Raw genomic sequence first — 26,177 nt, forward strand, 5'->3', positions numbered from 1 at the left:
TCTCTGTATTTACAGACAGTTGTCATTTATCACTATGATTTCAACGACTCTAACATAAAAAAATATTTGAGACCAATTGCAGATTCAGAAAAAATAACAGCGTCGTCAGCGTACATTAATAACAATAAAGAAACATCTCTGATAAATAATGCACCACATGTCATTTATTCATTTTAAAAGTCATTGTCGTACATTGAGTAGGGGGAGGGGAGAAAGCCCCTCACCTTGCATTAAGCCTCGCATAGTGCAGAAAAAAGTTTGAAAGTTCAGGTACCTATCACATGACTTTAAACCTTCAGAAAGTGATAACAGAATATCTAAAAGTTTCCCTCTTACACCACTTTGCTACAATTTAAAAAAAAAATATTTCTATTAACAATATGAAATGCTTTACGATAGTCTACAAAACAGCAATAGAGCTTACGTTTTTTATAGAGTATTTTTTTATAATTCCCTGTAGGGCAAATATAGCCTCGTTTGTACCGTATCAACATACATACTCCGCAGTAATTCTTGTTCGTGTCAAGACACATGTAAATTGCTATTCTATTAATGTATCTAAGGGGAAAAAGTCACTATTTTACCATTCGAGACTATCTATTTTTTCCCAAATTCATCGTTTGAAAGCTACTAAAAGATAGAGATAGAAACAATATGTATTGTTATATCATTATTCTATCAGATCTGGGAAACGCCGACTGTCAACCCTTCACATCTGCACAGACGATTGTGGAGGAGAAGCTACAGACCAACGTGTATGATGACGACCTCCATCTGTTGGCCAACCGATGTCGACAACACAGCCGTCCTGCAGAGCCGTTCATTTGGACTTTGAGGAATTGAAGCATAAAATGACTAAAACGATGATCACAGGCTAAGATATAATGTTTTTGTTAAAAAATCCTTGGTTCGCAATACATTGTTTATACATGTATGTCATTAATTTGATAAAATACATATGAAAAACCATACTAGCATTCACATATGAATCGAATGACACTAAAATATTTCAATTTGAAATGCTTTCAATAAATATGTGAATTGCGAGTTCCTAGAATGCTCCTTGACTACACTGACAGGTAAAAGTCATATAGTGGTTGCCATTATTTTTATTTTAGGCCTGTATTGAATGATTATTTACCTTTGTAAATTCATTTAAACTGTATTTATAATGACAAGAGACCGAAACACAACTTAAATTCCATGGTATAATAAAATAAGTTCGAATATTGGACCATCAAACTTCAAACTTTCTGATATTTTAACAAACGGGGACTTCATTCGGACGCCATAAATTACGGTACCCTTACCTACACAACATTGAAATAACGGCCGTTGTCTAACTGATTCCTTAAATCGTGTGTGTCCTCCCCGGACAACTATAACGTCTCTGATTCTTCAGTGCATAAGGCCATTGGCCGTCCGTAGAAAAATGTTATTTCGCTCCTCGTAATTGCGTGAGGTTAATTGGGATATTTGGCCGATTCCAAACTGTTCTGTCTAATTCATCCCACAAGTATTCAGTTGGGGTGAAATTGGGGCTTTGTGGGGGCCATTGAATAAGGATTATGTTCTGGGTTGCAAGAAAGTCCCTACAAACTCTCGCAACGTGATGTCTAGCGTTATCCTGCTGAAAGGTCAAATGGTGCCTCCTAATGAATGGCACAACATAAGGCAGTAGGAACCAATCTCGATAGCGTTCAGTCGTTAAATTTCCGCTAATGATCACTTAAGGTGTCCTTTACCCATGATAATTTCCTCCCTAAACCATAACCAATCCACCTCCAAATATGTCGCGCTCCAATACAAAAGAGTCTGCAAAACGTTCCCTGACGTCGGTACACTCGTTTACCTTTATGAGCTGTACTGAAGGCCTGCATGGTAACTTCTGTCGATCTGCTGTTGACATGATGGGCATATGTCCTTTGATTACTCTCGGTTAAGAGAACAGATATGATTGAACAACCACTATCAAGACGAACAATTCTGCACAGAAAAGAAAGCAAAGTTTTATGTAAGTGCATGTACTGTTTGGAATCCACCGTCACACAACAGGCAGTACGAACATCAAGGCATGGCAATGAAAACAATATCTTTTCACTTATTACGCAAGCCTCATAAGGAATATCGTCATTCATATTGTAAGGGCTAAACCCAAGCCTGAAAGTTTGTTTGTGGTTGTTCTAGTGTGGGCGAGTCAACATTGCTATTATTCAGCGTTTTAGTATTATACAGCATGCTCCTTTGTGGGTTTCGAGCTATCGTTCCCCGGGTCTCACTATCAATTAAATGGAATAGTTCTTGATTGTTATTGTCATAATTGTACTTTGATTTTTATGAATGGCGTCACCTATCTGGAGTGGTCTTGTCCTAACCGTGGATATTTGCAGGTTGGATTATATAGACGAAGACTATCACATTTATCGTTATATATCGCATGTCACGAATGCAACAATATCTCTGTACCTTTCTTACATACAGCGTATCTGCGAAATCCCCAGCAATATTTGTTATATAACAATAATAATGTTTATCAAATACCGGTTGTAAAATTGTCATATCATTGTGCTTTGATAAAAAGATCGCCTCATCAAATGAAGTACTTGACCTACGAACCAATAGATAATCGTGAACTGCAGGACTAACTGTATGAATATACAGTAAAACCTGGATATAACGAACTCACAGGGACCATGCAATTTTTTTCGCTATATGGAAATTTCGTAATATGCATTTCAACATTCAGAGGTGTTGCGTCGTAGCATATGGTAATGCTTATCCTTGCACTTATCAATCGGAAAATATTATATATATGTGTTTGTAACAAATCAAATAAACATGTGTATATATCCCTGTTAAATATTAATTTTATTTATTTTGATTATTCCATTTCACAATCTATATACAAAGTTACGTTTTTGTAACGGTAGGCCTATTACCAATGCGCACAGGTCATGCGCATATAACAGTCATTTCGTGAAAAAATTGGTAATCTTAAACTGAAAGGTCTTTGTCGCGATATTTTTGGAAAAATAATTGTAAGGCTGCCAAACTGTCAAACAACTCATCTGGCACGTCCTCCTGTGCTTGGAGGCTTAATTGAACATTAGACAAATTTTCCAATGCGTCAACACAAGTCGGAACCGGGCGCGAGTCAACGTCACTGTCATCACAGTCTGATTCCTGTCCACTTTCGCCAGTATCGCTAGACTTAACACATTCAACAATATCGTCAACCGTATCACCACGCTCTGTCACAACTTCACGGTCAATGTTTACGTAATCCAACATGGACATATCACTTGATAACACTTGTCGTAACTGTGCGAGCGGGATACCATCGTCGTCCTCGATATTGTCCTGAGTGTCCACGGGTGTGGGGCCCACGACGGGGGTTACGAAGCCCGCTTTCATAAAACAGTAAGCGATGCATTGACTAGTGACCTCTTTCCACGAAACATGAAGGATGTTAATGGCATGCAAAACATTTATTTGGACATCTGTAATGTTTTTCTCGTAACAGGACAGATTGTGTTTGATGAGTTTTTGTCTATATCGGTGTTTCAAATTAAATATAATCCCTTGGTCCAATGGCTGCAAAACAGACGTCGTGTTGGGGGGGGGGGGGGGGGGGGGGGGGGGGGGGGGGGGGGGGGGGGGGAGAGAAAGACAATGAAATAAATACGAACACTATTCAGAAGATAAGTGTTCACGAGTTGTGTATACTTATGGGTACTTATTAAATCACCCGTCACGGGCCTCCTACTTTTCCGATCATTGCCTTTACGAACACACCCGAGAAGTGCCGAGTACGTAACATCCGGTGAAAAATCGTGGGACCACAAAATATGTTCGTTAAAAACAAATTTTCGCTACGAGCAATTTCGTATCAAGCATATTTATTTGGTAAGAACAAGGAAGGAGATTGCCGGGGATAATTATTTTGTTCGTAATAAGCGAATTTTCGTATCAAACGGGTTCGTAATAGACAGGTTTTACTGTATATCTATTTGCGACTTGTGTTATCTTGAATTGATATATTTCCTTACTGTGCAGTCTTTATATGTTTACCGGCTTACAGATAAGTCCTATGTCTGATAAGACAGTGTGCATGTTGTATAGTAAACACCGGCCTAGTCGTGGTAATGGCGGACATGATGTAAGTATCTCGGGATACGTCTGTGGGTCTTTTCTCTCTGAAAAATTCTATGTACTATACATTTTGAATATATCAGAAGGATGTAGACTATATATGAATGACCTAAGTAGCTGGACACGTGTGAACAAGGAAGTGTCGGGATTTCCTCGGTGTTATGTTTAGGATGATGAAGGTGTGCAAAATGTGAATCATAGGGAATTGTTATTACTATTATTACTATTAAGTATTGATGTGTACATGTACCGCAGTCTCCCTAAGTAGTGTTTTTGACAATAGATAACTACAGGATCTTCTTTTATTGTGAGTACGTTTACCATATCGAATTAATAACCTGCACCTCTAGTTCATCATTTATATCCGCGTATCACATAACTACATAATTAAAAACACCATTTATCATAAATTAGCATCGCAAACCATATCAAATCTTTGTAAGGATATAGAACTAAATCCAGGACCCCAGTGCACTCTTGACATTTCTCATCTTAATGTAAGATTCCTAAGAAACAAACTGGGTAATCACGATGATACAGACCCGTGTACGTTCGCTGTTCCGTCTTAAACGCAAACGCTACGGAAGTGCTACGGAAATGGTACGGTAATGCTACGGAAGTGCTACGGAAATGGTACGGTAATGCTACGGAAATGGTACGGAAATGGTACGGTAATGCTACGGAAGTGCTACGGAAATGCTACGGTAATGCTACGGAAATGCTACGGTTGACGCTCACAAATAATCGACCGTTTCTGAATAAATTATCTGGTTCTTATAAAAAGCGGATCCTAGACGAAGCGAACACGTAGAAACGACAGTGCAATGGTGTTTGATGGAGTGAATGTTGTATCGGGAAGTGGAAGAACGTTTTATCAAATTGTACTACTATAGAAAACCTCCGTATGCAAAAAACTTTACAACTTTTAGAAACCGGAAATATTAAGGTCATATATAAGGATCTTTCAAATTTAGGAAAATTTATTATTCTCGACAACAAAAGACGATAGTATTTAATTTTAAAATAAAATCACTCTCTACACTAGCGCTGCGGTCGCGTATGTGTTGTCTCTGTGTGTCCGAACTTTATTGTTTTGTTTTTATGTATTGATCTATATTTTCACTGCATTTATTCACTGCATTTGTACTGATAAACCGTAAGGTTTAAGAAATCAACTAATTGAATTGAAAAACTTGTATCAAAGTGTTAATTTAGGTACAGGTAAACAGATCAAGATTTCTGAACACAGATTGACCAGGCTATGAATAGACCCCATATAGGGCTAATTGTAAAAAGGAGAAACTGACCAGGTGTGGTGATGACTTATACACCTGAGCCCGATGGCTTCTAATCAAGTGTATATCCATGGCCATCAGGTGAAGTTGACGGTGGTGGGGAGGGAGATTAGTACCCATGGCAACAGGTTAGGGGGACAATTAATTATATAAGTCAAGTACATGTACATGTCTGGCAAGTCTATATATAACAATCACTGGTACATATTACTGGTGTGTATGCATTGACGATTTGTTTAAAAGTCTGATGTCGGATCAAAGGAAACTCTGGCAAGGGAGGGATAAAAACTAAAAACAAGACATCAATAATTATATACTTAAGAACATACAATGTACATGTGCAATCAGATACGTGTATATCACACGTCTGCAATGGAGCGGACTCTGTACTGTGTTTACTTGATAATGGATAACACTGAAAATCTTTATTAATGGACTTGTGTTGTGATCTAACCTTCAGTTGATTGACAATCAGTAAACATTTGCACTCAAGGAGAAGTGAGGAGTGCACGATAATTAGTTCACAACTGTTTTTTTTTTAACTTATTGTCACAAAGGACATAACCAGGTAATACATTGTTTCAATATATAAAGACTTCAACAGTGTAGAGTGAAGAATCTACCTTTGAAATTAATTTGATGTTGTATGCGATCATTTTAATCATTTACATGCTTCTATTAAAACACATCAGTTTGTGTCAGAGGCCTAATAATGGCTGACTCAGGTGTACATGTACTTCATGTAAATATTTTGTCGGACAAAATATTAATATTTTAATTTTTTATTGAATGTTAATTCACTAAAGTTTTGGCTTTTACATTGTGATTCGAAACTTGAAAGTTTCTTTTACAGTACATGTCATCTATATGGTTTATACATTGTATGTTCTGTCGACAGATCTTGAGACATGTACAAATAAATGTACATGTCAAGGCTACATGTACATTACATTGAAGCCAAACATCTGGGAAAGGCCTGTTGCCAATGGCCAACTGGGCGCAATATGCAACCCTACAGCCTTGAGGACATGCATCCTACCACACCTTACCTGTAAGATGCTGATAAGTCTAGCTCTTTTGTGTCTGGCACATGGTATACCTGGCCAGGTGACCTGTCCCCAATTAACCCCCGGGGTCCTATTATGGCTCATTCTCACTGAGCCAACATATAGAAATTTACCTGTATTACCAGGCCAACATGTCAAATTTTACACCTGAGTGAGTTTAAACTATAGCAGTAGCCTGTTCTTACTTTCATGAGAGAAAATATAAAAATGTCAAATTGAATATGACTTATAAAATGATGACTCAAATGATTCACCCTCTCTTTTACATTTTTTTTTTCAAAACTTTCCTTTTTGCCGATGATGGTAAATTTTGTAAAGCAGCACGTTATATTCAAGACTTCTATCCGATATTGACAGAGTCTACGACGGGTGTAAAACTTTAAAATGTACGTTTTATATAAAAAGAAATATTGTTATATAACGTTTAGCAACAAAAGATATACAACTGAGTATCCCGACAGCTTGGGTGAGGAATCTCTAAAGAAAGAAACACATGCTAAAGACTTAGGTGTATGGGTCACTCCGAATCTTAACTTTTTATTTCATGTTAGATAAGTGGTTGGTAAGGTCATGCCAATCTACATATTTGGATTTTCAAAATGTTATTCGCTCTCTGTACATTAGTGCAGTCAGTTAGATTACTGCTCTGAAATATGGTCACCATAGCAAGAAACACTCGTAAACCAGATTGAAGTTGTACAGGTTTTATTTCTTATTTTATTATTTTTTTATTTCTATGTTTTAAATCAAAATTAAACGATAATAGTCTATATTACATGTAAATTTGTACACAATTCAACTTACCTAGTCTGGTATGAAGGCATTAATACATATATATTTATTCAAATCTGTACATAGTCTGCTTAATCGAACTTTTACAAGATACTACTTTTTAGTTCCACATCTTTTTTTTTTTACTAGGTCGAGTATCTCAACCTTGCTTTATCCCTGTAAATGCTGGATTATTGTAAGAAATTGTAATGTTCTTAAAAGAGTCCTAATTAATTTTAACTACCTTCGTCATGTTCCCGACAGTTTTTTAACGTTTCACTTGAGAGATTTATGTCGAACGAAGATTTGTTTTCAGAATTAGGTCTCTTGTTTACTGTTCATAACAAGACTTACTTGATTGTCTGGATGATTTCTATTTTGGACATCAGTTCTATTTCACATGTGTATGCACTTTATATACCGTATTTGCTCTTACTATGTAATTAATTTACTCTTGTTATACTTTATCAGAGACATATATATATATATCACACATGTAATATATACGTCTCTGATTTTATCAATTTGTTATCAATTCTGTGATTAGACATTTGGGTTTTAAAATTGAAATAAATAATGAATAACTCCAAAGATCACGATGACATTCTCATTAAAGTTGTACGTTTTATGAATCAGTTTATAGCCTTACCTGTAGGCTATAATTATCTCTTATTGTTCTACCTTTCACACCTATATCACTTGGTCCACAAAATACCTTACCTTTAGTTTACCTGTATACAATTCAACATGCTGTGTTGTTTGTATCATTGCTGACAATTAAGTCTAACTACCCTAGTTTACCTGTGTGATACTGTCTGGAGCATTTGTACCCTATACATGTAGCCTGACCAGTGCATATTATATGAAACTGTTTTAAAGGTTAGACTATAGCACAGTAAAGGTAATATTGTTTATTTAACACGATCTTCATCTTGGTTTCCATCGTAATGCGTCGACTACTACTAGGACCCGCCATTTTTTATTACACTAAGATCGATGGACCATGTGACTTGACTTGTTTTTTGTGAGAGTGTTATTTTTTCTATACAAAGATACAGACAGATTTATAGCCGTATCTATGTAATTCTCACCTCCTTACATGTATAAAATTATTTGCTGTCGCTACATTTCTTTTTTGACGTTCGGTAAGTATATTTAACTAAATTTCGTTTCGATAAAAAATACATTCCGCAAAATTTTCTACCAAACGGTTATGAGACGGTCTGTGAGTGAAAATAGGTAAACGCAAATGCTACGGTAATGCTACGGTGAGTGGACGCAAACGGTACGGAAATGGTACGGAAATGGTACGGTAATGCTACGGAAATGCTACGGAAATGGTACGGTTATGCTACGGTAATACTACGGAAATGGTACGGTAATGCTACGGAAACGCTACGCTTAAATCGGAACTGCGAACGTACACGGGTCTGTAGCATATTGTGCCTGACAGAAATCCGCCTCATCTTTAATATATCTGATGCAGAAATCATCATATGTTGGCATTATCTTATATCCATATCCATAGAAGGAGCAATATACTATGAAAACTTAGTGCATACTGCATGAAGAAGTGATCATGAACATAATGATATAGAAATGATATGGATGAAATTTTGTAGTTAAAGTAGAGAGTATAGGGTCGTCTAACTAGATCAGACTAGCGGGATTTTTTCTTAAGCCTAATGGTTTGCCTTAAGAGTGAAAGGTCGCTAGTTCGATGCCGGGTACCGGCAGGATATTTCTCACTACCAATTCATATCACCTTCGGGTTGTTTATATTGGCCAGAATCTAATACAGAATATTGGGATCAATTCGACTTTGTTCTTGAAAATGCTCGTCACGCTACTCTTGATATTATAACTGGTTATATAAATGTGATTATGCCTGTAAACCACCGCAAAAATATTTTTTTCTTTTCAAAATATAATCCTGTAAGTTAAACCAATGAACCAACATGGGTTACAGAGACTGCTGCCACTGCTATTCACAACAACACTAATGTGATAAAATAGATTAATATAAATAAATAAATAAATAAATTGCTGTGAATACGTCGATATACATGTATACTAGCAACTCTGTTATTCCTGCCTGCTGGTCAACTTCTGTAGTGAAACTAAAAGCGTATACATTTTGTATATACAAAATATTGATATATAATGCAGATTTTGATCATATGAATAGAGCTGTAAATAATATTATTTGCAAGCTGCAGCCATTATTCTCGACTCTTGTAAACTAACTAATTGAAAATTCTTCAAAACGCACCCAAACGATAAATCCTGGATGAAAAATATCTGGCTTAAAATTAGACAGAGAAATAGACTTCATGTAAAAGCTAAAACCAGCAACTTTGAAAAATGATAGCTTTAAATTTATAAGAAATGAAAGACAAGACCTAGCCAGAGGATTCAAAGTACTAATGTAAGCAATTATGATAAAATACAAAAATCACTCCAGGATCAGATTCCTCCCAATAAACAATGGAAGAAATCTGGAACCATTAATCCACGAGAAAAGAAATTTTCTCTGTAAATTATAAAACATCACTTAATCTGAACAAGGTACCAAAGACCAAATGTGTATATATTAAATGATAAATAGTCATCCGGATGACATAAAATCTAAGATTATAAAGAAATTATCCCTTCAGGAAAACGAAGGGTTTATCTGTTTGTTGGAGACTAAATCAGAAATCAATGTTTAGGAGTCAATGCATATGGTGAGGAGAAGAGCTAATATTTTGTCTGGATTACCCCTTCACACTTCTCAGTCCATACAGTTTTTTTTTTTTTGACAAAATCAGAAAATGTCAACTGCTTATAGTTTTATATTTCAAATAGTCTTTTAACCATTTCATTAAATATACATGTAAAAATAATTACCCTAAGACTGATCATTTGAGTATTCCCTTTACTGTACATTTAGATCTATATCTATCCAGGGCCTCCTGTTTCCTTATATAATCATATGTATTCAAATAAGATGAAATCCATTTCTTGAGCTTGCACATTAAACCATAATGCCAAATCCTATCGAAGCTATTCATATCATATCTGTTTTCCTAGTTCAATATTTCATAATAATATATTTAGTAAATGATTGTTCGGTTGATGAAATTTCAGGACAAAATTTTACCTTACTATCGGAAAGACTATTATGGCTAGAGAGACAATTAAAAATGTAAAAACCTTTCCTTCCTAGCGGAAAAACTAGTATGTCTTGATAGATATTCAAACATATATTTATGATATAATAACAGTTCGTTTTTAATATTTTGTTAAAGTACATGAATGCATTGCAGATATTGGTCTATAATAAGATGGAACATGAACAATTTCCCGTATGTTAAGATGTAAACAAGGGAAATGGATTAATTGAAAATAAGGTGGAGATACAAGGTAATGAAAAACCCCGTCAATGAATAGTGTTGTTATATACAATTGGTCAGTAATGTCTACAAGGGAACGAGAAAAACTCCGCCAATGAATAGTGTTATGATGTAGGTACAATTGGTCAGTAATGTCTTCTTTGGTATAGATAGCGGGACGTTAGAAATTGCCGAGGTCGCAGACAGTCATTATCAGCAAATTCAGATACAAATTTTGATGTAGACTCACTGAGTAGTTCAGCTTTGTCAATTTGACATATATAAGCAAGCCAAATGTGTTACTAAAGACGATTTTTCTAGAGCGTTATTCATATCTTCATGTTCAGATTATTTATTTTATATCTAGGAACCTGACCAACAGTACTGCCGAGTCGTCTGAGGTGACATGTCTTAACAACGCCATCTTAAGCGCTGACCTGGAGGAGGTGTATGCTTTTATTTTGGCGGTAAGTATATCATTGATATACTATTGTCATTAGATTTTGTGATATTTGTTAACTCGAGTCTCAAATACATTCAGATCGATAAACCAATAGCTATATTCATTTCAAAATGTTTTATTAACAATACATATATTATGCATACAAATATTTATGCTTGCAAATGCAGCATTGTTCAAAGAATCAGACAATAGGCTAAACTAGCTATATTCCATATAATATACAAATTGCAGCAGGCTTTTAGGTTAGTTTTCTTAATTTCAATTTAGAATTTTGAATCACCTGAGAGATTCTATTAGACATTGGACGCTAGACCCCGAATCTGAGTCACTATTATTGACAAGTTACATATCATCGTGCTAAGAATACGGATGTTGTGAGTAGCACTTGATTGGTCGGTTTCTTCTGTTTAGATATGCCTGATTGGAATTCTGTCCTGTTTTGAGAGGCGGAAGGATACTTGCCGATGTTTTGGAGGGAAACTAGGATGCCTTATGTTTGTATAGTATTAATGTATAATATAAAGATGCTACAACGCCACATACAAAGTATAACGTGACAGCGCATTCACTGCAATCAATTTCACCAACGACACAGAAATACGTGTGTATCTAATTATTAACACCAATACATTAATAAAATCATAGTAATATAGTGTACTTAATGATCCGTTTTAAGGCCGAAATTTACATACAAAATATTGATACACAACACGATGGAATAACTTTTGGATGCAAATAGTTACATGTGTATTTGTAATTTTCCTTAAATAATTAAGGTGATTTTAGAGTATGTCACTTTTGGTATTGAATACAAATTCCAACAGAATATTCTTGTTTACAAATTTGAACATGAGTACTTTTTGTCGGCTTTGTAGCATCTTTAAATTTTCGTTGTTTTCACACAATCACATTATAAGAAAACTTTGGATTTTTTTTACCTATTCTCTAAATACTCTGGTTTAACTCTAAACTTTGATTCAGCTAAAGCACTTTGGATAGGATCAACAAAAAACTCTTTGAATGGATTTTGATTGGACAAACCAGACTTTCAATGTACTAGGAATACATTTTAGTATCAACCTGACGGCAATGCTTGAACCAAACTTAGTGAAATTAAAATATTTTTTAAAAAACATTAGCATGTATTGGGTAAAATTACTGTGATCAATTCGCTTACCATCCCCAAACTAACACGTGTCTTTCCAAAAACTGACGATACTTTTTGGAAAGAATTGCAGAATATTTGCTTTAACTTTGTATGGAACTCTAGAGATAGAGTTGCCAGGAGTCAAATTGTACAGGATTTCAAAAATGGTGGATGTACAACTTTATTTATAAAATCCTTGAAATTAACTTGGATACGTAGAATTATCAACTCTGATGCCATTTTGAAACGTTGCTGTTAGATGTATGCGACACAGATATTAACAAGTTGTTAGTGTTGGGGGACAAATAGTATGTAAACCTCTCAAGGAAATATAAAAAAAAAACATTCTAGAAAAACATATTTTTCACCTATGTTGAGTATAATGAAAACATCGAGATTAAGACGTATGGTCTAATGAATAGCCAATCTGGTATAACACCAATATCAAAGTGAATGCTACCCCTGATTTGTTTAGCAAATCAGGTTTGACAAAGGAGTAAGAAATCTGTCAGACTGGATTTGTAAAAATGACAACTGTTTATATTCTTATGAAGATTGTTGCAGAATATATTATTTTCCCCACCTCATACACATTTTACGGGTTGAGGCGAGCTATTAGAAACATAATATTATAAAAAAAAATAAGAAGAAAGACTGTAGAGATTTGATACAATTTTAATACAAAGTGCATTGAAAAATGGTCCAATATGTTAGAAACTAATTGAACTAAACAAAATGAAGATAACAGTGTTTAAAGCAACAAATGATGTCTCGTTAAGATGGCTCCAGTACAGGCTTATATATAGTATACTGGCACAAACTAATTACTAGCTTACCATATAAATATATTGACGATCCTACTTTTACCTTTTGTAAACATGAAGTTGAAACTCTTCTGCATATGTTTTATGATTGTGAACACGTTAGGAGGCTGTCGATATTACTTGAAAATATTTGAAAAACCTCTATCAATTTAAATATGTAAAAAAGCAAATACAGTTTGGGGAAATAGGTTAACAATATGACAAATATAACCTAATTAGAGCCATTGTTAAACAACATGTCTAAATATTGAAAAAAGAAAGGACAACAATAACTCTTTAAAATTGTGTTATTCATTAAATAAGGACAATAGCTCTTCAAATTGCTGACGGGGAAAGCGCAGCTGCAAATTATTGCTATAAAGTTTACAAAGCTTCATGAAATAGTTCACACAAGCTGCTAGAGAACAGCAAAGTTCAACACCTGATAGTATTTATAGACACATGGTCATGTTTGTATGTTTTGTATGGATATATTTATAGACACATGGTCATGTTTGTATGTTTTAAATGGATATAATTATAGACACTTAAGCATGTTTGTATGTTTTGTATGGATATATTTATAGACACATGGTCATGTTTGTATGTTTTAAATGGATATAATTATAGACACTTGAGCATGTTTGTATGTTTTGTATGGATATATTTATAGACACTTAAGCATGTTTGTATGTTTTGTATGGATATATTTATAGACACTTAAGCATGTTTGTATGTTTTATATGGATATATTTATACACACTTAAGCATGTTTTTTTTTTTTTTTTTTTTTTTTTACTCAGCTTTTGGCTCGTTGACAGTTTGGCTTGGTCAATCTTAACAATCAAATAAACTCATTAAGAAGCAAAAGTTAGCATTAATTGGTAAAAATGTGATTTTTAGTGCACCTACGTTTGCTATAGCTTTTCATAATATGTCTTATTTGGTGCTTAGCACCGAGCCATTTCATCATCGTACATATATAATTATTTATGTTAAATCCCAAAATCTGCTCTGTTTGTGGCTAGAAAGTAGACAAATGATACTAAGACACTGCAATGAATGGAAATGTCGTTTATTAAATTCAAACGACGTCAACAATAAACAACATATTATCAATAGTTGCTTCACCCTGAGGCCAATTACCCCGATAGTGAATTAGTACTACAATCATAGATATGAGTCAATCAAACACCCTGAGGCCAATTACCCCGAGAGTGAATTAGTACTACAATCATAGATATGAGTCAATCAAACACCCTGAGGCCAATTACCCCAAGAGTGAATAACTACTACACTCATATGTATAAGTCATTAAACCCCCAGAGACCAATTACCCCAAGAGTGAATTACTACTACAATCATATGTATGAGTCATTACACACCCTGAGGCCAATAACCCCAAAATTGAGTTACCATTACAATCATAGGTATGAGTCATTAAACACCCTGAGGCCAATTACCCCAAAATTGAGTTACCATTAGAATCATAAGTATGAGTAATGAACAGATTAATATTGAATAATTCTGATTTGCCACAAAGGTGGGGTTCTAAGCCGCCACAGTACATCTAAAATCAAAAAGGTTGGTACAAAAGCAAAGACCAAAGAACCTATTATTCCAAAGGTCTGAACAGTCATCATATATTAACAAGTACAATAAAGGTAAACATCAAGGAAAACATTTCTAGCATAACAATATCAATTACAGATTAGGTTATAATTTTGAGTTAAAAAATTGGCGGGGTGGTGGTGGTAAATTGCTCTCAAAAAACCGCCTGCTGTAACACCAGGACCGCCGTCTCTGGCCTGATGTAAAAGGGTGTTGCGATGAAGGGGAGATTACTCCTTTGGTATAGTTTAGGTAGCACACCACCAATCTCTTACCTCTATTACATGTAATATAAAGGTTTACCATAAATCATTTTATACTCTATAAAATGTTATTTATTTTCGATTATTTTCATGTCTATCCTGATTTTTTTTTTTTTTTTTTTTTTTTTTTTTTTTTTGGTTTTGGTCCACACTCGACGTTTATAATTCAGTCGTGCTCTTTCAAAAGTACACACACACACACACACACACACACACACACACACACATATATATATATATATATATACATTAGGTATATATATATATATTGTAATTAAATTCTCTTTATCTCCCTCAATCTGAACATCTTCTTTCATTCCCGTTTACTCTCACGTTGTTATAATGACCGTGGTGTTAAACAAATCATTATTATTGTTACTTATATAATCACACAAATACATATATATTGTGACTTTATTATCTCTCTCTCTCTCTCAATTTGAATATCTTTCATTCTCTTTCACTCTCACTTTGTTATTATGGCCGTGATGTTAAACAAAATCATTAGTAGTGTTACTTTAATTAATTACGTATAGGTATGGCTACAGGTAGTCCGAGTGGTCGGGCCAATCCCTATCGACAAAACTTCCTCCAGCAATATCTATCACATAGTTGTCAAATGTAAATGGTCCCTTAGATAAACAACCATTTAGCAATAAATAATTCGTTAAACAAATTAGTGGTTGGGCCAATCCCTACCGACAAAAAACTTCCTCCATCCATATCTATCAAATACTTCAAAGTAATTGTTCTCCCTTATTTGTATCATGATATATTGTGCTCTTCAACGTGTTATTCTAAAGTGTTAACTGCGTTATGATATTTTGCGCAATCTCAATAGACAATGGGTTTTTTATCTTCGAATTAATATAAAAGCGCATATTCTCTAATAAAGAAGAACGAAACTTGTTACACGTTTCTTCCATTGTATAATTACGGCTCTTGTATTATACGTCATTTCTGCTCTTCCAGATTAGCCACTTTACAGTAATGATGATTGTATTAAATATAATCAAGTCCTTATTGTTTCCATGGAAACCAATCAGCATTACTTCCTCGGATATCTGATTTCTGTAATCTGGAATAACACAAACCACTAAATCACAACAAGCATTTATGATGTTTTTCACATGAACACATCCATAGAATAGATGGTAAATATTTTCTTCATACACTTTACAAAAATGAAATTTCCCGTTTGATTCGCCGAACTTACGTATTTTAGATTCTGTGTATAAAATGTTATGGATACATTTCCATGAAATTATTTCATTTTCATGGATGTTATTGTCAACCTGATATTATCCCAGTTAAAGTCCCATTGAAATTGTTTCTGAAATTCAAATTACCATTTATCTTGACAATTCGGTTTGTTTTCATTTAATTTCACCATCAAAGTTTTCAGTTTTTTTTTTTCGAATGAAATTTTTCGAAAATTTTTGTCAATTAAATCACAGTTTACATTAATTCTAGGATATGTACACTGCACCGTTTGATTTTCATTTCTTCTTAATAGCTGTAAGATTTGTTTTGGGAACGCTTTTTCAATTCTAGAGAGTTCCGCTATACAGTTGCGCTTATCTATAAGTAAGTTATATATAATTCTATCTTCTTTGAAATCGTTTCTTTTGCAGTCCCAAACGTCGTTAACAGTGCATAGTCCGCTTTTCGCAAACGAACAAAAAATATCGGTTTTTTGTTAAACTGAAATAAATGGTTGCCAAAAAGGAACTGTTCAAGAGTTTCATTCTTACATGTTGGTCGGTTTAATCTTTGAAGTTCACACCATGCATCTAAGATGGATTTATAAAATTTTGAAATATGTGACATATTTGTATTTCTTGTATCTGATAGTTTGCATAGAAAGAACGAGACTCTATATTTATCGTCAAATGTGCGTAACCAATGTTTTCCTATTGCATTCCATATCGCATTTTCACTTTTCATTATTTTATAGTTTAATTTTTCTGCTTAGTACCTAAGATTTAATATCTATGATATCCATTCCTCCTTTACTTAAGTTCAATGACATAGACGCACGCTTAACCAGATCTTTCTTATCATTCCATACAAATTTCCAAAGCAATGAATCAATTTCTTTCATGTACTTTTCCGGGATACCTCGAGTTTCTATTTCGTATCCTATAAGTGAAATTATCAAGGATTTTATTAATATCCGTTTACCATAAAACGTGAGATTTCTACTTTTCCAAACCTGAATACATGAAGCATTTTTTTTTTTATTTTACTTTTCCATATTGCGTCATCATCTACCATATACCCATGGTGGACTCCCAGAGTTAGTGCGGGACCAGTTGATAGTCCTAAAAATTTGTTCTTTATTTTTCCAACTACCCAAATATATACCAGTTGTTTTATTTAAATTAATTTTTGAACCCGAAGCCTTTTCATATAAATTAAGTGTATCGAAGGAATTCACAATTGATTGCTCGTCTTTATTAAAAAGTTGCGTGTCGTCCGCAAACGTGCTAATTTTTGCCTCTAAATTTCGCGCCAAAATTGAAACATTCTAGACAACTGTCTAACCACCTCCATTCAACCCTATCAAACGCTTTCTGTTGATCCAAGAATATTACTGAACCTTCCATATTTTCTTTATCGGTAAATTCAAACATATCTTGGATAAGTCTGTTTGCTTCAGAAATATTACGCCCAGGAATAAACCCCTTTTGATCCGGATGAATGATATCCCCAAAGTATGTTTTTATTCTATTTGCCAAAACTTTAGCTATGATTTCATAATCAACATTTAATAATGTTAACGGTCTCCAATTACGTATTTCTTCTCTTTCACCAGTTGTATAGAGTAATGTTAAAATACCCCTAGTTTGAGATTTTAATAACTCAGCTGATTGGAACATTTCTAATAAAACAGCTATAAAATCGTCTTTTATAATGTTCCAATAATATTGATAAAATTCAACTGCTATCCCGTCATCACCTGGTGATTTATTTTTCTTCATTTGATATATACATTTTGCTATTTCTTCTTCGGTAATGTTTCTTTCCATAAAGTTTTTTTGCTCTTCTGTCAGTTTTTTTTTCTACATTTCCTAGCAAAGTATCTGCGGCATCTCGGTCCCAACCTTCAGATGTAAACAGTTTTTTTTTTTATAAACTTTCTTTTGTTCTGATAAAATCGTATCGATTCCTTCTTTATAGTTACAATCATCAGCTTTTATTCTATACCACATCTTTTCACCAACTCTCGTTTTTTTTTTTCTAAATTAAAAAAATAACGAGAAGAAGTTTCATGTTCCTCAAACTCTTGAATTCTAGAGCGAATCCTATGCCCTTTCTGCTTTTTGCGTGTAATATAACTTTATTTCTTTGGTTAATTTATCGAAGTCACTATTATTATCTTGATTATAAGATTGACATGTACTCAATTCATCAAGTTCCCTTTCTTTATTTTTGATGTCGTTCTCTTTCCTATTTATATTTTTTGAAACAAGAATAGTGAGTTGTTTTATCTTTATTTTTACGATCTCCCACCAATCACCAAGGTTTCTGAATTTATGTTTTTCTGATTTCCAGAATTCCCAAAATGTTTCAAACATTCTTTTGAAAATAACAGACTCTATAATCAATTCTAGATTGTGATTTACCTCTTCTAAAGGTAATTTTTTTTCTTCAGGATTTCGCACTCTCCACACGTCTTTTAATTCAGACGTTTCAATAAATTCTTTAAGCTGTTGTGGTGTCGAGTCGTCTTTCCGGGACGACGGTCTACGAACCGACATATTATCAAGCGTACAATTTAGGTCCCCAGTATAAATATAATTATCATCAGTGCGATTTACTACAAGGTTTTGAAAGATTTTTTTTCTCTCCGCACTTATATTCGGTGCGTATACATTTACTAAATTAAACAAATTAAACAGAGCTGTATCGTCTCTTGTTATAGCGCACTCCAATAGCCTACCGTCGTCGTCTCGTTGATTCTCCGTGACTTTTATATTATAATCTACTCTAAATGTTTGTATGGATATATTTATAGACACTTAAGCATGTTTGTATGTTTTATATGGATATATTTATATACACTTAAGCATGTTTGTATGTTTTGTATGGATATATTTATAGACACTTGAGCATGTTTTGTGTGTTTTAAATGGATATATTTATAGACACTTGAGCATGTTTTGTGCGCTATATTCACAGACCAGTGAACTTATTGGACGGAGATCAGGATAGGCTGGCATACGCTGCTGCGTTTGGCTGTACGACTTCCACTATCATCACTATCCTCACGACAGTGGCTCATACCACACAGTGGTCAGCGCTGGTCTTCTGTAAGTAAAATTTGTAATGGGAACAACCAACCAATTGAAAAAATATATTTTTGAAACAGCCCCTGTGTATAGAACGTTGAGCCAAGGATAAAATGTCTGGCAGCCACTGATTGGCCAGTATGTTATGAAGTGAGAAAATAGATATGTAGCCTGATAGGTAACTACCAATAAGAAATGTTGATATAAATTTCTTAAGTCCGATTGGTTTTTTTCCCAAAGGTTCACGTAATAATAGTAAACAGGTAAACATTTAAGATTTTTGAGAATTTTTACTGCGAAATTCACCTATTTTCAAAATGGCTACCCTGGAGAAAATTTGAGCTGAAGGACCCAACTTTTTTTTTTGATTAGGTGTTATATCAGACCCTAAACTTTTGTTATAAACCATAATCGTCATATTTAATTCAAGCATTTGAATGAAATTATCCAAAACGTTAACACTAAGGTCTATGGGAAAACAATTGGTTGGTTGGTCTCTAATGAAGGGCTGTGAATTCCTTGTTTTAACCTTCATGACGATTAAGTGTCCTTTGACGGAGACCTCCAAACATTGTGTTATTCCATCTGACGTCGCATTGTACATTGTTACCTGCAACAGGCACAAAACATGGCATTATACGTTGTTGTTTTTGTTCTGTGACGTAACGTATTTTCAGCCTTCATTTGTAGTGTGTAATACGATGTTTTATTACAAATGCGGTATTGATGACGTTGTGGCGAATATTATGGAATAAGATGAAATAAAGATGCAGAGGTTGATATTGGTTATATGTGAGCTCCATATATTATATCGATTAAACATAGTACCATATCTGTTTTATTATATCTCGGTATCGATATTAGAACCCTGATTGCGTAAGGTTCTATCCAAATTGCATCTTGTTTTATGATATTCACAACACCGCCATACATATACCGTCTTTGGCATTACATCTAATTCCACTCTCGAGCAATTTTGCAGACAAATAACCACTAGAACAATGCGATGATTCCATTATAATTAAATAAGTGTTTATATAATAATCCGAAATTTTATGTAAATGACGGTAGCGACTAAACAACAACTGTTCTGAATACATGATGACAAAATTAGATGATCTGACCACACGGGAACCTTGTACAATGTTTACTTGCCGAAATATATGCAATTTAATTCCAATCCAAACCGCAACACAGCTTCAGGTCGCCATCTTTGCTCGAATCAAAGCATCTGGGCGTTTGAAAGAGTCTGTACAGCAAAGCTTCTAACTGATCTTGTGAAACAAATTTTAAGATTAAAATAAAAACGAAGTGTGAATTTTAGAATAATTTGATTTCAATTACTTATGCATTAGGTTAGCGAATCGAAGCAATTATTTACGATAAAACTTTAATGTTGCATTAAATATTGATCACAATATATTTATTTAGACATTTTTTTTATTTCTTCCATTTCATTTCATTTCAAGTGTTGATTTAGATTTCCGAATAAATTCGCGGGAAATGAATTTGATGACGTAACCGGAAGTCCACATGCTACTAGAACGTGACCCGGAAAGCATGCATAACGATAATAAAAACAGAAGATCATTTAACAGTATACCGGATTATTTTCGCATTTTTTGAGAAACCAATGTGCTAAAATACAACGGAAGGTAACACTGATTTTATTCCTAGCTATCGTATCAAGTTAAACGAACAGTTATTGCGAAAATAGTAGCATTTGCTTCACCTACATTTTGTAGTTGGGCTAGACCTACTTTCGATTTACAGTTTACAGATATGGTCGAAATCATCTTCTCAACCATAGTCGATCTAATTGCTTATCTGCGGGTTTTTTTCTATTAAGAATATTTGTACTTCTCATGTACAGTGTGTCTTTGTTTAAAATTGACTGGTCTGCATGTCTGATCTGACAACCTCAGCAGACCACAGGGTCAAGTTATTATCGTATCCTTTTGTAAACACCTCATAATAAATGTATCAACGGCAGAATCGTCTGGATTACTTCAATTTTTACCTTTTAAATACTTTAATATATAAATACTTATTACCGGTTAGCTTGTAATGAAATAATAACACTATAACAATGAGATGACACCACTATAACAATGAGATGATACCAATATAACAATGAGATGATACCAATATAACAATGAGATGATAACACTATAACAATGAGATGATACCACTATAACAATGAGATAATACCACTAACAATGAAATGATACCACTATAACGATGAGATAATAACACTATAACAATGAGATGATATCACTATAACAATGAGATGATACCAATATAACAATGAGATGATAACACTATAACAATGAAATAATATCACTATAACAATGAGATGATACCACTATAACAATGAGATAATACCACTAACAATGAAATGATACCACTATAACGATGAGATAATAACACTATAACAATGAGATGATATCACTATAACAATGAGATAATAACACTATAACAATGAGATAATACCACTATAACAATGAGATAATAACACTATAACAATGAGATGATATCACTATAACAATGAGATAATAACACTATAACGATGAGATAATAACACTATAACAATGAGATAATACCACTATAACAATGAGATGATACCAATATAACAATGAGATGATAACACTATAACAATGAAATAATATCACTATAACAATGAGATAATACCACTAACAATGAGATGATATCATTATAACAATGAGATGATAACACTATAACAATGAGATGATACCACTATAATAATGAGATGATATCATTATAACAATGAGATGATACCACTATAACAATGAGATAATACCACTATAACAATGAGATAATACCACTATAACAATGAGATGATACCAATATAACAATGAGATGATAACACTATAACAATGAAATAATATCACTATAACAATGAGATGATACCACTATAACAATGAGATAATACCACTAACAATGAAATGATACCACTATAACGATGAGATAATAACACTATAACAATGAGATGATATCACTATAACAATGAGATAATAACACTATAACAATGAGATAATACCACTAACAATGAGATGATACCAATATAACAATGAAATAATATCACTATAACAATATGATAACACTATAACAATGATATGATAACACTATAACAATGAGATGATACCACTATAACAATGAGATGATATCATTATAACAATGAGATGATACCACTATAACAATGAGGTAATACCACTAAAACAATGAGATGATATCATTATAACAATGAGATGATAACACTATAACAATGAAATAATATCACTATAACAATGATATGATAACACTATAACAATGAGATGATAACACTATAACAATGAGATGATACCACTATAACAATGAGATATCATTATAACAATGAGATGATACCACTATAACAATGAGATAATACCACTAAAACAATGAGATGATATCATTATAACAATGAGATGATACCACTATAACAATGAGATGATAACAATGAGATGATACCACTATAACAATGAGATGGTACCAATATAACAATGAGATGATACCACTTTAACAATGAGATGATACCACTATAACAATGAGATGATACCACTTTAACAATGAGATGATACCACTATAACAATGAGATGATGCCACTATAACAATGAGATGATACCACTATAACAATGAGATGATACCGCTATAACAATGAGATAATACCACTAAAACAATGAGATAATACCACTATAATAATGAGATAATATAACTAAAACAATGGCATGGTACCACTATAACAATGAGATAATACCACTAAAACAATGGTATGATACCACTAAAACAATGAGATAATACCATTAAAACAATGGCATGATACCACTATAACAATGAGATAATACCACTTAAACAATGAGATAATACCAATATAACAATGAGATGATACCAATATAACAATGAGATGATACCACTATAACAAAGAGATAATACCACTAAAACAATGAGATAATACCACTATAATGATGAGATAATATAACTAAAACAATGGCATGGTACCACTATAACAATGAGATAATACCTCTAAAACAATGAAATGATACGAATATAACAATAAGATCATACCACTATAACAATGAGATAATACCACTAAAACCATGGCATGATACCACTAAAACAATGAGATAATACCGCTAAAACAATGGCATGATACCACTAAAACAATGAGATAATACCACTTAAACAATGAGATGATACCACTATAACAATGAGATGATACCACTATAACAATGAGATAATACCACTATAAGAATGAAATAATACCACTATAAGAATGAGATAATACCACTATAACAATGAGATGATACCACTATAACAATGAAATAATACCATTATAACAATAAGATGATATCACATTAACGATAGGATAATGACTCTTTAATAAAGACGTAAAATGTATTTGGTCATCTTCACCTCACTGAAAAGGATGTAAAATGTATTTGGTCACCTTCACCTCACTGAAAAGGATGTAAAATGTATTTGGTCACCTTCACCTCACTGAAAAGGACGTAAAATGTATTTGGTCACCTTCACCTCACTGAAAAGGATGTAAAATGTATTTGGTCACCTTCACCTCACTGAAAAGGATGTAAAATGTATTTGGTCACCTTAACCTCACTGAAAAGGACGTAAAATGTATTTGGTCACCTTCACCTCACTGAAAAGGACGTAAAATGTATTTGGTCACCTTCACCTCACTGAAAAGGACGTAAAATGTATTTGGTCACCTTCACCTCACTGAAAAGGACGTAAAATGTATTTGGTCACCTTCACCTCACTGAAAAGGATGTAAAATGTATTTGGTCACCTTCACCTCACTGAAAAGGATGTAAAATGTATTTGTCACCTTCACCTCACTGAAAAGGATGTAAAATGTATTTGGTCATCTTCACCTCACTGAAAAGGATGTAAAATGTATTTGGTCACCTTCACCTCACTGAAAAGGATGTAAAATGTATTTGGTCACCTTCACCTCACTGAAAAGGATGTAAAATGTATTTGGTCACCTTCACCTCACTGAAAAGGATGTAAAATGAAACTGTCTAAATCTATTATCGTGATTAACATAATCAGAATAGGTGACGACACTTTAATAGTGATAACATTGTAATACCTGGTCATATCACCTAGCCGTTTTGTAATATCATTAAAGGGAATAAGAAATAAGATGGCAACCATTTACGCGTCCACTGCCTCTCTAGACACAGCCCGCCATGTTAACCATGGTAGGATATCATACCGCTTCATTGTAAGGTGTCACTGTTGATTACACGACAGATTGAGACATTAGGGAAATGTCGAGCATATAGCGAATGTATGACAATTTTTACTTCCAGCTTTAGTGGTGATACTATCGTCCATTGCGGTCGGGCTTACATATTACCCCCTGTTTGTATGCCTGACACCAAGCTTCAGATTCGTTCACTCTACGATCGGCTTTGGCTACTCCACGTTATGGTAATGTATCGGCTCTCCATAATAATTCTCATCTATGGCCTTTATTTAGGGATATGGGCATATATCTGATAAGTATAGTGAAACTTTTATGATATTATGTCCAGGGGACTTAAGCTGCTTGGGCCAACACGGTCATGAGCGCAAAAAGGATAAGATTTATCTGTTAAATCAGGTGTCTCTGCTAAAAACAGTAACACTGGGGGAAATATTGCAAAAATATAGAGAAACTTTTTACTGAGCATCAGAGAATTGTTAAGCTATATCATTCAAATGTGTAGACATTATTCTGTGGTGGAGCCTTACTTGTCAGTAAACGAGAAATCCTCCTGCACCTTCCATTCTTGTCATAGATCTCACCTATGTATAGATTTAATGAAACTTAATATGTAACCGTAGATGTGGATATCAAATTCAGCAATGATAAGATTCACTCATGCTATCGATAGGGCCAATTGGTCTTTTTTGATTGGATCATGCGTATTTTTGCTCAATTATTTGCACGCAATAAAATCATCTAGTTATTTATTTTGATTGATATAGTTGTTTTTGTATTTTTCCTTCATTGCCTGAGTTATGATCTTTGCCTTAAATTGAATGAGCAATATTTTTTTCACTGATTTAATTGTGTTCCGCACCATACAAGGCGTGTCAGATCGGGAAAATGCTATATTTGGAAGTAAACAGTCAATCACGTGACAAAACGACACGTGCACCATGTTACTAGGTAGACAAATGTTTTTCGTTTAAACATTATATCAAATATACAACAACATCACATCTACACAAATTACAATTGGTTAGAAAAACAAGCTTAAAGCTTTTATTAATTAATTTCCCATTTACTTGGACACCTTGTTATCATATGAATTATAACAAAAGTTGATCATTTTACATAAATAAATGCACATATACATGTGGTGATTAGAATTTATCATAGACATGGTTGCTGACACCATTAAGTTGTTAATAAATATAAAGATGACATTATGGTACGAAGAATAGGATACCGTACAATAACTTTCAGCACACAATATTAACTCAAACATTTACTAACATAGATACATATCATTTTCTACCGTCAAGAATGTAGTGTTATGCTTTAAAGCACGTGATTACGAATGGACTGCAAAAGGAAGTTGTATTTTTGACCTTCACATTTTTTTTACTTAAATGTAAAAAGAGCATGTTCATACGCAAAATCCATCACATGTTTATGTCTTGTTCTTTATGTATGCAAAAATTATCTTCTTGCTTGGCATATGATATCTAACATGTTAGGATCAGCATGTTCACTTTAGAATAATGCAGAAATCATTTGTAACGTTTCCCCTTAAAACCATACATTCAATTTCATTTTTGGCACTGAAATGTCACTATATTCTTGCATTATGTACACGTGGTGTTTTCCAGATTTGACACGCTGAGTTCAAATATTCAGACGTG

General features: G+C 33.6%; 1 protein-coding gene and 1 long non-coding RNA gene across 2 annotated transcripts in view; both read left to right on the plus strand.

The window, feature by feature from the left end:
- The window catches only part of LOC117338214 (stimulated by retinoic acid gene 6 protein-like), a 123,965-nt gene that overhangs the window by 81,466 nt on the left and 16,322 nt on the right, over positions 1–26,177 (plus strand). The window lies entirely within an intron of this gene.
- On the plus strand, positions 11,027–25,875 carry LOC117338216. The gene is made up of 4 exons (XR_004534987.1): positions 11,027–11,126; positions 11,534–11,616; positions 19,132–19,262; positions 24,614–25,875. It is a non-coding gene; the product is annotated as an uncharacterized LOC117338216 (long non-coding RNA).

Source organism: Pecten maximus, chromosome 11 (assembly GCF_902652985.1).
Source record: "Pecten maximus chromosome 11, xPecMax1.1, whole genome shotgun sequence".
NCBI lineage: Eukaryota > Metazoa > Mollusca > Bivalvia > Pectinida > Pectinidae > Pecten > Pecten maximus.